We start from the raw sequence: 12,244 nt of genomic DNA on the forward strand, positions 1-12,244 counted from the left end.
AAATGATATTTAATAACCATATTTTGACGCCATTTCATATCAAATTTAAATGACTAAAGTTTGTTCGAATGCCACTTTTGTCTCGGAAAAGGCGTGTACAGGGTGCTGGGAGTCTGTTATATCATCCTGACAGGAATTTGAAAACTTTGATTTTTGGCCCAAATTCGACAATTTTGTAAGGCTATACCCTTATGATTTTGTTCGATTTTGGCCAAAATCACGACTTTTTTAATTCTTCCCAAAATTGTACCTGCGGTGTGTGGCGCCCTTTTGATACCAATCCATGTGAAAAAAGAAGTATAAACACTCATATTTTGGTGGAAACATGATATTTAATAACCATATTTTGACGTCATTTCATATCAAATTTAAATGACTAAAGCTTGTTCGAATGCCACTTTTGTCTCGGAAAAGGCCTGTACAGGGTGCTGGGAGTCTGTAATATCATCCTGACAGGAATTTGAAAACTTTGATTTTTGGCCCAAATTCGACAATTTTGTAAGGCTATACCCTTATGATTTTGTTCGATTTTGGCCAAAATCACGACTTTTTAATTCTTCCCAAAATTGTACCTGCGGTGTGTGGCGCCCTTTTGATACCAATCCATGTGAAAAAAGAAGTATAAACACTCATATTTTGGTGGAAAAATGATATTTAATAACCATATTTTGACGTCATTTCATATCAAATTTAAATGACTAAAGCTTGTTCGAATGCCACTTTTGTCTCGGAAAAGGCCTGTACAGGGTGCTGGGAGTCTGTAATATCATCCTGACAGGAATTTGAAAACTTTGATTTTTGGCCCAAATTCGACAATTTTGTAAGGCTATACCCTTATGATTTTGTTCGATTTTGGCCAAAATCGCGACTTTTTTAATTCTTCCCAAAATTGTACCTGCGGTGTGTGGCGCCCTTTTGATTCCATTCCATGTGAAAAGAGTAGTATAAACACTCATATTTTGGTGGAAAAATGATATTTAATAACCATATTTTGACGTCATTTCATATCAAATTTAAACGACTAAAGTTTGTTCGAATGCCACTTTTGTCTCGGAAAAGGCGTGTACAGGGTGCTGGGAGTCTGTTATATCATCCTGACAGGAATTTGAAAACTTTGATTTTTGGCCCAAATTCGACAATTTTGTAAGGCTATACCCTTATGATTTTGTTCGATTTTGGCCAAAATCACGACTTTTTTAATTCTTCCCAAAATTGTACCTGCGGTGTGTGGCGCCCTTTTGATACCAATCCATGTGAAAAAAGAAGTATAAACACTCATATTTTGGTGGAAACATGATATTTAATAACCATATTTTGACGTCATTTCATATCAAATTTAAATGACTAAAGCTTGTTCGAATGCCACTTTTGTCTCGGAAAAGGCCTGTACAGGGTGCTGGGAGTCTGTAATATCATCCTGACAGGAATTTGAAAACTTTGATTTTTGGCCCAAATTCGACAATTTTGTAAGGCTATACCCTTATGATTTTGTTCGATTTTGGCCAAAATCACGACTTTTTTAATTCTTCCCAAAATTGTACCTGCGGTGTGTGGCGCCCTTTTGATACCAATCCATGTGAAAAAAGAAGTATAAACACTCATATTTTGGTGGAAACATGATATTTAATAACCATATTTTGACGTCATTTCATATCAAATTTAAATGACTAAAGCTTGTTCGAATGCCACTTTTGTCTCGGAAAAGGCCTGTACAGGGTGCTGGGAGTCTGTAATATCATCCTGACAGGAATTTGAAAACTTTGATTTTTGGCCCAAATTCGACAATTTTGTAAGGCTATATACCCTTATGATTTTGTTCGATTTTGGCCAAAATCGCGACTTTTTTAATTCTTCCCAAAATTGTACCTGCGGTGTGTGGCGCCCTTTTGATTCCATTCCATGTGAAAAGAGTAGTATAAACACTCATATTTTGGTGGAAAAATGATATTTAATAACCATATTTTGACGCCATTTCATATCAAATTTAAATGACTAAAGTTTGTTCGAATGCCACTTTTGTCTCGGAAAAGGCGTGTACAGGGTGCTGGGAGTCTGTTATATCATCCTGACAGGAATTTGAAAACTTTGATTTTTGGCCCAAATTCGACAATTTTGTAAGGCTATACCCTTATGATTTTGTTCGATTTTGGCCAAAATCACGACTTTTTTAATTCTTCCCAAAATTGTACCTGCGGTGTGTGGCGCCCTTTTGATACCAATCCATGTGAAAAAAGAAGTATAAACACTCATATTTTGGTGGAAACATGATATTTAATAACCATATTTTGACGTCATTTCATATCAAATTTAAATGACTAAAGCTTGTTCGAATGCCACTTTTGTCTCGGAAAAGGCCTGTACAGGGTGCTGGGAGTCTGTAATATCATCCTGACAGGAATTTGAAAACTTTGATTTTTGGCCCAAATTCGACAATTTTGTAAGGCTATACCCTTATGATTTTGTTCGATTTTGGCCAAAATCACGACTTTTTTAATTCTTCCCAAAATTGTACCTGCGGTGTGTGGCGCCCTTTTGATACCAATCCATGTGAAAAAAGAAGTATAAACACTCATATTTTGGTGGAAACATGATATTTAATAACCATATTTTGACGTCATTTCATATCAAATTTAAATGACTAAAGCTTGTTCGAATGCCACTTTTGTCTCGGAAAAGGCCTGTACAGGGTGCTGGGAGTCTGTAATATCATCCTGACAGGAATTTGAAAACTTTGATTTTTGGCCCAAATTCGACAATTTTGTAAGGCTATATACCCTTATGATTTTGTTCGATTTTGGCCAAAATCGCGACTTTTTTAATTCTTCCCAAAATTGTACCTGCGGTGTGTGGCGCCCTTTTGATTCCATTCCATGTGAAAAGAGTAGTATAAACACTCATATTTTGGTGGAAAAATGATATTTAATAACCATATTTTGACGCCATTTCATATCAAATTTAAATGACTAAAGTTTGTTCGAATGCCACTTTTGTCTCGGAAAAGGCGTGTACAGGGTGCTGGGAGTCTGTTATATCATCCTGACAGGAATTTGAAAACTTTGATTTTTGGCCCAAATTCGACAATTTTGTAAGGCTATACCCTTATGATTTTGTTCGATTTTGGCCAAAATCACGACTTTTTTAATTCTTCCCAAAATTGTACCTGCGGTGTGTGGCGCCCTTTTGATACCAATCCATGTGAAAAAAGAAGTATAAACACTCATATTTTGGTGGAAACATGATATTTAATAACCATATTTTGACGTCATTTCATATCAAATTTAAATGACTAAAGCTTGTTCGAATGCCACTTTTGTCTCGGAAAAGGCCTGTACAGGGTGCTGGGAGTCTGTAATATCATCCTGACAGGAATTTGAAAACTTTGATTTTTGGCCCAAATTCGACAATTTTGTAAGGCTATACCCTTATGATTTTGTTCGATTTTGGCCAAAATCGCGACTTTTTTAATTCTTCCCAAAATTGTACCTGCGGTGTGTGGCGCCCTTTTGATTCCATTCCATGTGAAAAGAGTAGTATAAACACTCATATTTTGGTGGAAAAATGATATTTAATAACCATATTTTGACGCCATTTCATATCAAATTTAAATGACTAAAGTTTGTTCGAATGCCACTTTTGTCTCGGAAAAGGCCTGTACAGGGTGCTGGGAGTCTGTAATATCATCCTGACAGGAATTTGAAAACTTTGATTTTTGGCCCAAATTCGACAATTTTGTAAGGCTATACCCTTATGATTTTGTTCGATTTTGGCCAAAATCACGACTTTTATAATTCTTCCCAAAATTGTACCTGCGGTGTGTGGCGCCCTTTTGATTCCATTCCATGTGAAAAGAGTAGTATAAACACTCATATTTTGGTGGAAAAATGATATTTAATAACCATATTTTGACGCCATTTCATATCAAATTTAAATGACTAAAGTTTGTTCGAATGCCACTTTTGTCTCGGAAAAGGCCTGTACAGGGTGCTGGGAGTCTGTAATATCATCCTGACAGGAATTTGAAAACTTTGATTTTTGGCCCAAATTCGACAATTTTGTAAGGCTATACCCTTATGATTTTGTTCGATTTTGGCCAAAATCACGACTTTTTTAATTCTTCCCAAAATTGTACCTGCGGTGTGTGGCGCCCTTTTGATACCAATCCATGTGAAAAAAGAAGTATAAACACTCATATTTTGGTGGAAACATGATATTTAATAACCATATTTTGACGTCATTTCATATCAAATTTAAATGACTAAAGCTTGTTCGAATGCCACTTTTGTCTCGGAAAAGGCCTGTACAGGGTGCTGGGAGTCTGTAATATCATCCTGACAGGAATTTGAAAACTTTGATTTTTGGCCCAAATTCGACAATTTTGTAAGGCTATACCCTTATGATTTTGTTCGATTTTGGCCAAAATCACGACTTTTTTAATTCTTCCCAAAATTGTACCTGCGGTGTGTGGCGCCCTTTTGATACCAATCCATGTGAAAAAAGAAGTATAAACACTCATATTTTGGTGGAAACATGATATTTAATAACCATATTTTGACGTCATTTCATATCAAATTTAAATGACTAAAGCTTGTTCGAATGCCACTTTTGTCTCGGAAAAGGCCTGTACAGGGTGCTGGGAGTCTGTAATATCATCCTGACAGGAATTTGAAAACTTTGATTTTTGGCCCAAATTCGACAATTTTGTAAGGCTATATACCCTTATGATTTTGTTCGATTTTGGCCAAAATCGCGACTTTTTTAATTCTTCCCAAAATTGTACCTGCGGTGTGTGGCGCCCTTTTGATTCCATTCCATGTGAAAAGAGTAGTATAAACACTCATATTTTGGTGGAAAAATGATATTTAATAACCATATTTTGACGCCATTTCATATCAAATTTAAATGACTAAAGTTTGTTCGAATGCCACTTTTGTCTCGGAAAAGGCGTGTACAGGGTGCTGGGAGTCTGTTATATCATCCTGACAGGAATTTGAAAACTTTGATTTTTGGCCCAAATTCGACAATTTTGTAAGGCTATACCCTTATGATTTTGTTCGATTTTGGCCAAAATCACGACTTTTTTAATTCTTCCCAAAATTGTACCTGCGGTGTGTGGCGCCCTTTTGATACCAATCCATGTGAAAAAAGAAGTATAAACACTCATATTTTGGTGGAAACATGATATTTAATAACCATATTTTGACGTCATTTCATATCAAATTTAAATGACTAAAGCTTGTTCGAATGCCACTTTTGTCTCGGAAAAGGCCTGTACAGGGTGCTGGGAGTCTGTAATATCATCCTGACAGGAATTTGAAAACTTTGATTTTTGGCCCAAATTCGACAATTTTGTAAGGCTATACCCTTATGATTTTGTTCGATTTTGGCCAAAATCACGACTTTTTTAATTCTTCCCAAAATTGTACCTGCGGTGTGTGGCGCCCTTTTGATACCAATCCATGTGAAAAAAGAAGTATAAACACTCATATTTTGGTGGAAACATGATATTTAATAACCATATTTTGACGTCATTTCATATCAAATTTAAATGACTAAAGCTTGTTCGAATGCCACTTTTGTCTCGGAAAAGGCCTGTACAGGGTGCTGGGAGTCTGTAATATCATCCTGACAGGAATTTGAAAACTTTGATTTTTGGCCCAAATTCGACAATTTTGTAAGGCTATATACCCTTATGATTTTGTTCGATTTTGGCCAAAATCGCGACTTTTTTAATTCTTCCCAAAATTGTACCTGCGGTGTGTGGCGCCCTTTTGATTCCATTCCATGTGAAAAGAGTAGTATAAACACTCATATTTTGGTGGAAAAATGATATTTAATAACCATATTTTGACGCCATTTCATATCAAATTTAAATGACTAAAGTTTGTTCGAATGCCACTTTTGTCTCGGAAAAGGCGTGTACAGGGTGCTGGGAGTCTGTTATATCATCCTGACAGGAATTTGAAAACTTTGATTTTTGGCCCAAATTCGACAATTTTGTAAGGCTATACCCTTATGATTTTGTTCGATTTTGGCCAAAATCACGACTTTTTTAATTCTTCCCAAAATTGTACCTGCGGTGTGTGGCGCCCTTTTGATACCAATCCATGTGAAAAAAGAAGTATAAACACTCATATTTTGGTGGAAACATGATATTTAATAACCATATTTTGACGTCATTTCATATCAAATTTAAATGACTAAAGCTTGTTCGAATGCCACTTTTGTCTCGGAAAAGGCCTGTACAGGGTGCTGGGAGTCTGTAATATCATCCTGACAGGAATTTGAAAACTTTGATTTTTGGCCCAAATTCGACAATTTTGTAAGGCTATACCCTTATGATTTTGTTCGATTTTGGCCAAAATCGCGACTTTTTTAATTCTTCCCAAAATTGTACCTGCGGTGTGTGGCGCCCTTTTGATTCCATTCCATGTGAAAAGAGTAGTATAAACACTCATATTTTGGTGGAAAAATGATATTTAATAACCATATTTTGACGCCATTTCATATCAAATTTAAATGACTAAAGTTTGTTCGAATGCCACTTTTGTCTCGGAAAAGGCCTGTACAGGGTGCTGGGAGTCTGTAATATCATCCTGACAGGAATTTGAAAACTTTGATTTTTGGCCCAAATTCGACAATTTTGTAAGGCTATACCCTTATGATTTTGTTCGATTTTGGCCAAAATCACGACTTTTATAATTCTTCCCAAAATTGTACCTGCGGTGTGTGGCGCCCTTTTGATTCCATTCCATGTGAAAAGAGTAGTATAAACACTCATATTTTGGTGGAAAAATGATATTTAATAACCATATTTTGACGCCATTTCATATCAAATTTAAATGACTAAAGTTTGTTCGAATGCCACTTTTGTCTCGGAAAAGGCCTGTACAGGGTGCTGGGAGTCTGTAATATCATCCTGACAGGAATTTGAAAACTTTGATTTTTGGCCCAAATTCGACAATTTTGTAAGGCTATACCCTTATGATTTTGTTCGATTTTGGCCAAAATCACGACTTCTTTAATTCTTCCCAAAATTGTACCTGCGGTGTGTGGCGCCCTTTTGATTCCATTCCATGTGAAAAAAGAAGTATAAACACTCATATTTTGGTGGAAAAATGATATTTAATAACCATATTTTGACGTCATTTCATATCAAATTTAAATGACTAAAGTTTGTTCGAAAGCCACTTTTGTCTCGGAAAAGGCGTGTACAGGGTGCTGGGAGTCTGTTATATCATCCTGACAGGAATTTGAAAACTTTGATTTTTGGCCCAAATTCGACAATTTTGTAAGGCTATACTCTTATGATTTTGTTCGATTTTGGCCAAAATCACGACTTTTTTAATTCTTCCCAAAATTGTACCTGCGGTGTGTGGCGCCCTTTTGATTCCATTCCATGTGAAAAGAGTAGTATAAACACTCATATTTTGGTGGAAAAATGATATTTAATAACCATATTTTGACGCCATTTCATATCAATTTTAAATGACTAAAGCTTGTTCGAATGCCACTTTTGTCTCGGAAAAGGCCTGTACAGGGGGCTGGGAGTCTGTTATATCATCCTGACAGGAATTTGAAAACTCTCATTTTTGGCCCAAATCCGACAATTTTGTAAGGCTATACCCTTATGATTTTGTTCGATTTTGGCCAAAATCACGACTTTTTTAATTCTTCCCAAATTTGTACCTGCGGTGTGTGGCGCCCTTTTGATTCCATTCCATGTGAAAAGAGTAGTATAAACACTCATATTTTGGTGGAAAAATGATATTTAATAACCATATTTTGACGCCATTTCATATCAAATTTAAATGACTAAAGCTTGTTCGAATGCCACTTTTGTCTCGGAAAAGGCCTGTACAGGGTGCTGGGAGTCTGTAATATCATCCTGACAGGAATTTGAAAACTTTGATTTTTGGCCCAAATTCGACAATTTTGTAAGGCTATACCCTTATGATTTTGTTCGATTTTGGCCAAAATCACGACTTTTTTAATTCTTCCCAAAATTGTACCTGCGGTGTGTGGCGCCCTTTTGATTCCATTCCATGTGAAAAGAGTAGTATAAACACTCATATTTTGGTGGAAAAATGATATTTAATAACCATATTTTGACGCCATTTCATATCAAATTTAAATGACTAAAGTTTGTTCGAATGCCACTTTTGTCTCGGAAAAGGCCTGTACAGGGTGCTGGGAGTCTGTAATATCATCCTGACAGGAATTTGAAAACTTTGATTTTTGGCCCAAATTCGACAATTTTGTAAGGCTATACCCTTATGATTTTGTTCGATTTTGGCCAAAATCACGACTTTTATAATTCTTCCCAAAATTGTACCTGCGGTGTGTGGCGCCCTTTTGATTCCATTCCATGTGAAAAGAGTAGTATAAACACTCATATTTTGGTGGAAAAATGATATTTAATAACCATATTTTGACGCCATTTCATATCAAATTTAAATGACTAAAGTTTGTTCGAATGCCACTTTTGTCTCGGAAAAGGCCTGTACAGGGTGCTGGGAGTCTGTAATATCATCCTGACAGGAATTTGAAAACTTTGATTTTTGGCCCAAATTCGACAATTTTGTAAGGCTATACCCTTATGATTTTGTTCGATTTTGGCCAAAATCACGACTTCTTTAATTCTTCCCAAAATTGTACCTGCGGTGTGTGGCGCCCTTTTGATTCCATTCCATGTGAAAAAAGAAGTATAAACACTCATATTTTGGTGGAAAAATGATATTTAATAACCATATTTTGACGTCATTTCATATCAAATTTAAATGACTAAAGTTTGTTCGAAAGCCACTTTTGTCTCGGAAAAGGCGTGTACAGGGTGCTGGGAGTCTGTTATATCATCCTGACAGGAATTTGAAAACTTTGATTTTTGGCCCAAATTCGACAATTTTGTAAGGCTATACTCTTATGATTTTGTTCGATTTTGGCCAAAATCACGACTTTTTTAATTCTTCCCAAAATTGTACCTGCGGTGTGTGGCGCCCTTTTGATTCCATTCCATGTGAAAAGAGTAGTATAAACACTCATATTTTGGTGGAAAAATGATATTTAATAACCATATTTTGACGCCATTTCATATCAATTTTAAATGACTAAAGCTTGTTCGAATGCCACTTTTGTCTCGGAAAAGGCCTGTACAGGGGGCTGGGAGTCTGTTATATCATCCTGACAGGAATTTGAAAACTCTCATTTTTGGCCCAAATCCGACAATTTTGTAAGGCTATACCCTTATGATTTTGTTCGATTTTGGCCAAAATCACGACTTTTTTAATTCTTCCCAAATTTGTACCTGCGGTGTGTGGCGCCCTTTTGATTCCATTCCATGTGAAAAGAGTAGTATAAACACTCATATTTTGGTGGAAAAATGATATTTAATAACCATATTTTGACGCCATTTCATATCAAATTTAAATGACTAAAGCTTGTTCGAATGCCACTTTTGTCTCGGAAAAGGCCTGTACAGGGTGCTGGGAGTCTGTAATATCATCCTGACAGGAATTTGAAAACTTTGATTTTTGGCCCAAATTCGACAATTTTGTAAGGCTATACCCTTATGATTTTGTTCGATTTTGGCCAAAATCACGACTTTTTTAATTCTTCCCAAAATTGTACCTGCGGTGTGTGGCGCCCTTTTGATTCCATTCCATGTGAAAAGAGTAGTATAAACACTCATATTTTGGTGGAAAAATGATATTTAATAACCATATTTTGACGCCATTTCATATCAAATTTAAATGACTAAAGTTTGTTCGAAAGCCACTTTTGTCTCGGAAAAGGCCTGTACAGGGTGCTGGGAGTCTGTAATATCATCCTGACAGGAATTTGAAAACTTTGATTTTTGGCCCAAATTCGACAATTTTGTAAGGCTATACCCTTATGATTTTGTTCGATTTTGGCCAAAATCACGACTTTTTTAATTCTTCCCAAAATTGTACCTGCGGTGTGTGGCGCCCTTTTGATTCCATTCCATGTGAAAAGAGTAGTATAAACACTCATATTTTGGTGGAAAAATGATATTTAATAACCATATTTTGACGCCATTTCATATCAAATTTAAATGACTAAAGCTTGTTCGAATGCCACTTTTGTCTCGGAAAAGGCGTGTACAGGGTGCTGGGAGTCTGTTATATCATCCTGACAGGAATTTGAAAACTCTCATTTTTGGCCCAAATCCGACAATTTTGTAAGGCTATACCCTTATGATTTTGTTCGATTTTGGCCAAAATCACGACTTTTTTAATTCTTCCCAAATTTGTACCTGCGGTGTGTGGCGCCCTTTTGATTCCATTCCATGTGAAAAGAGTAGTATAAACACTCATATTTTGGTGGAAAAATGATATTTAATAACCATATTTTGACGCCATTTCATATCAAATTTAAATGACTAAAGTTTGTTCGAATGCCACTTTTGTCTCGGAAAAGGCGTGTACAGGGTGCTGGGAGTCTGTTATATCATCCTGACAGGAATTTGTAAACTTTGATTTTTGGCCCAAATTCGACAATTTTGTAAGGCTATACCCTTATGATTTTGGCCAAAATCACGACTTTTTTAATTCTTCCCAAAATTGTACCTGCGGTGTGTGGCGCCCTTTTGATTCCATTCCATGTGAAAAGAGTAGTATAAACACTCATATTTTGGTGGAAAAATGATATTTAAAACCATATTTTGACGCGATTTCATATCAAATTTAAATGACTAAAGTTTGTTCGAATGCCACTTTTGTCTCGGAAAAGGCGTGAACAGGGTGCTGGGAGTCTGTAATATCATCCTGACAGGAATTTGAAAACTTTGATTTTTGGCCCAAATTCGACAATTTTGTAAGGCTATACCCTTATGATTTTGTTCGATTTTGGCCAAAATCACGACTTTTTTAATTCTTCCCAAAATTGTACCTGCCGTGTGTGGCGCCCTTTTGATTCCATTCCATGTGAAAAGAGTAGTATGAACACTCATATTTTGGTGGAAAAATGATATTTAATAACCATATTTTGACGCCATTTCATATCAAATTTAAATGACTAAAGCTTGTTCGAATGCCACTTTTGTCTCGGAAAAGGCGTGTACAGGGTGCTGGGAGTCTGTAATATCATCCTGACAGGAATCTGGCTCAAATTCGACAATTTTGTAAGGCTATACCCTTATGATTTTGCTCGATTTTGGCCAAAATCATGACCTTTTTAATTTTTCCCAAAATTGTACCTGCGGTGTGTGGCGCCCTTTTGATTCCATTCCATGTGAAAAGAGTATTATAAACACTCATATTTTGGTGGAAAAATGAAATTTAATAACCATATCTTGACGTCATTTCATATCAAATTTAAATGACTAAAGCTTTGTCGAATGCCACTTTTGTCTCGGAAAAGGGCGTGTACAGGGTGCTGGGAGTCTGTTATATCATCCTCTCATTTTTGGCCCAAATCCAAATCGGAAAGGGTGTGTACAGGGTGTCTGATATACCATCCTGACAGGAATTTGAAAACTCTCATTTTTGGCCCAAATCCGACAATTTTGTAAGGCTATACCCTTATGATTTTGTTCGATTTTGGCCAAAATCACGACTTTTTTAATTCTTCCCAAATTTGTACCTGCGGTGTGTGGCGCCCTTTTGATTCCATTCCATGTGAAAAGAGTAGTATAAACACTCATATTTTGGTGGAAAAATGATATTTAATAACCATATTTTGACGCCATTTCATATCAAATTTAAATGACTAAAGTTTGTTCGAATGCCACTTTTGTCTCGGAAAAGGCGTGAACAGGGTGCTGGGAGTCTGTAATATCATCCTGACAGGAATTTGAAAACTTTGATTTTTGGCCCAAATTCGACAATTTTGTAAGGCTATACCCTTATGATTTTGTTCGATTTTGGCCAAAATCATGACCTTTTTAATTTTTCCCAAAATTGTACCTGCGGTGTGTGGCGCCCTTTTGATTCCATTCCATGTGAAAAGAGTATTATAAACACTCATATTTTGGTGGAAAAATGAAATTTAATAACCATATCTTGACGTCATTTCATATCAAATTTAAATGACTAAAGCTTTGTCGAATGCCACTTTTGTCTCGGAAAAGGGCGTGTACAGGGTGCTGGGAGTCTGTTATATCATCCTCTCATTTTTGGCCCAAATCCAAATCGGAAAGGGTGTGTACAGGGTGTCTGATATACCATCCTGACAGGAATTTGAAAACTCTCATTTTTGGCCCAAATCCGACAATTTTGTAAGGCTATAC

The sequence above is a fragment of the Apostichopus japonicus genome, chromosome 4 (assembly GCF_037975245.1).
Source record: "Apostichopus japonicus isolate 1M-3 chromosome 4, ASM3797524v1, whole genome shotgun sequence".
NCBI classification, from domain to species: Eukaryota; Metazoa; Echinodermata; class Holothuroidea; order Aspidochirotida; family Stichopodidae; genus Apostichopus; species Apostichopus japonicus.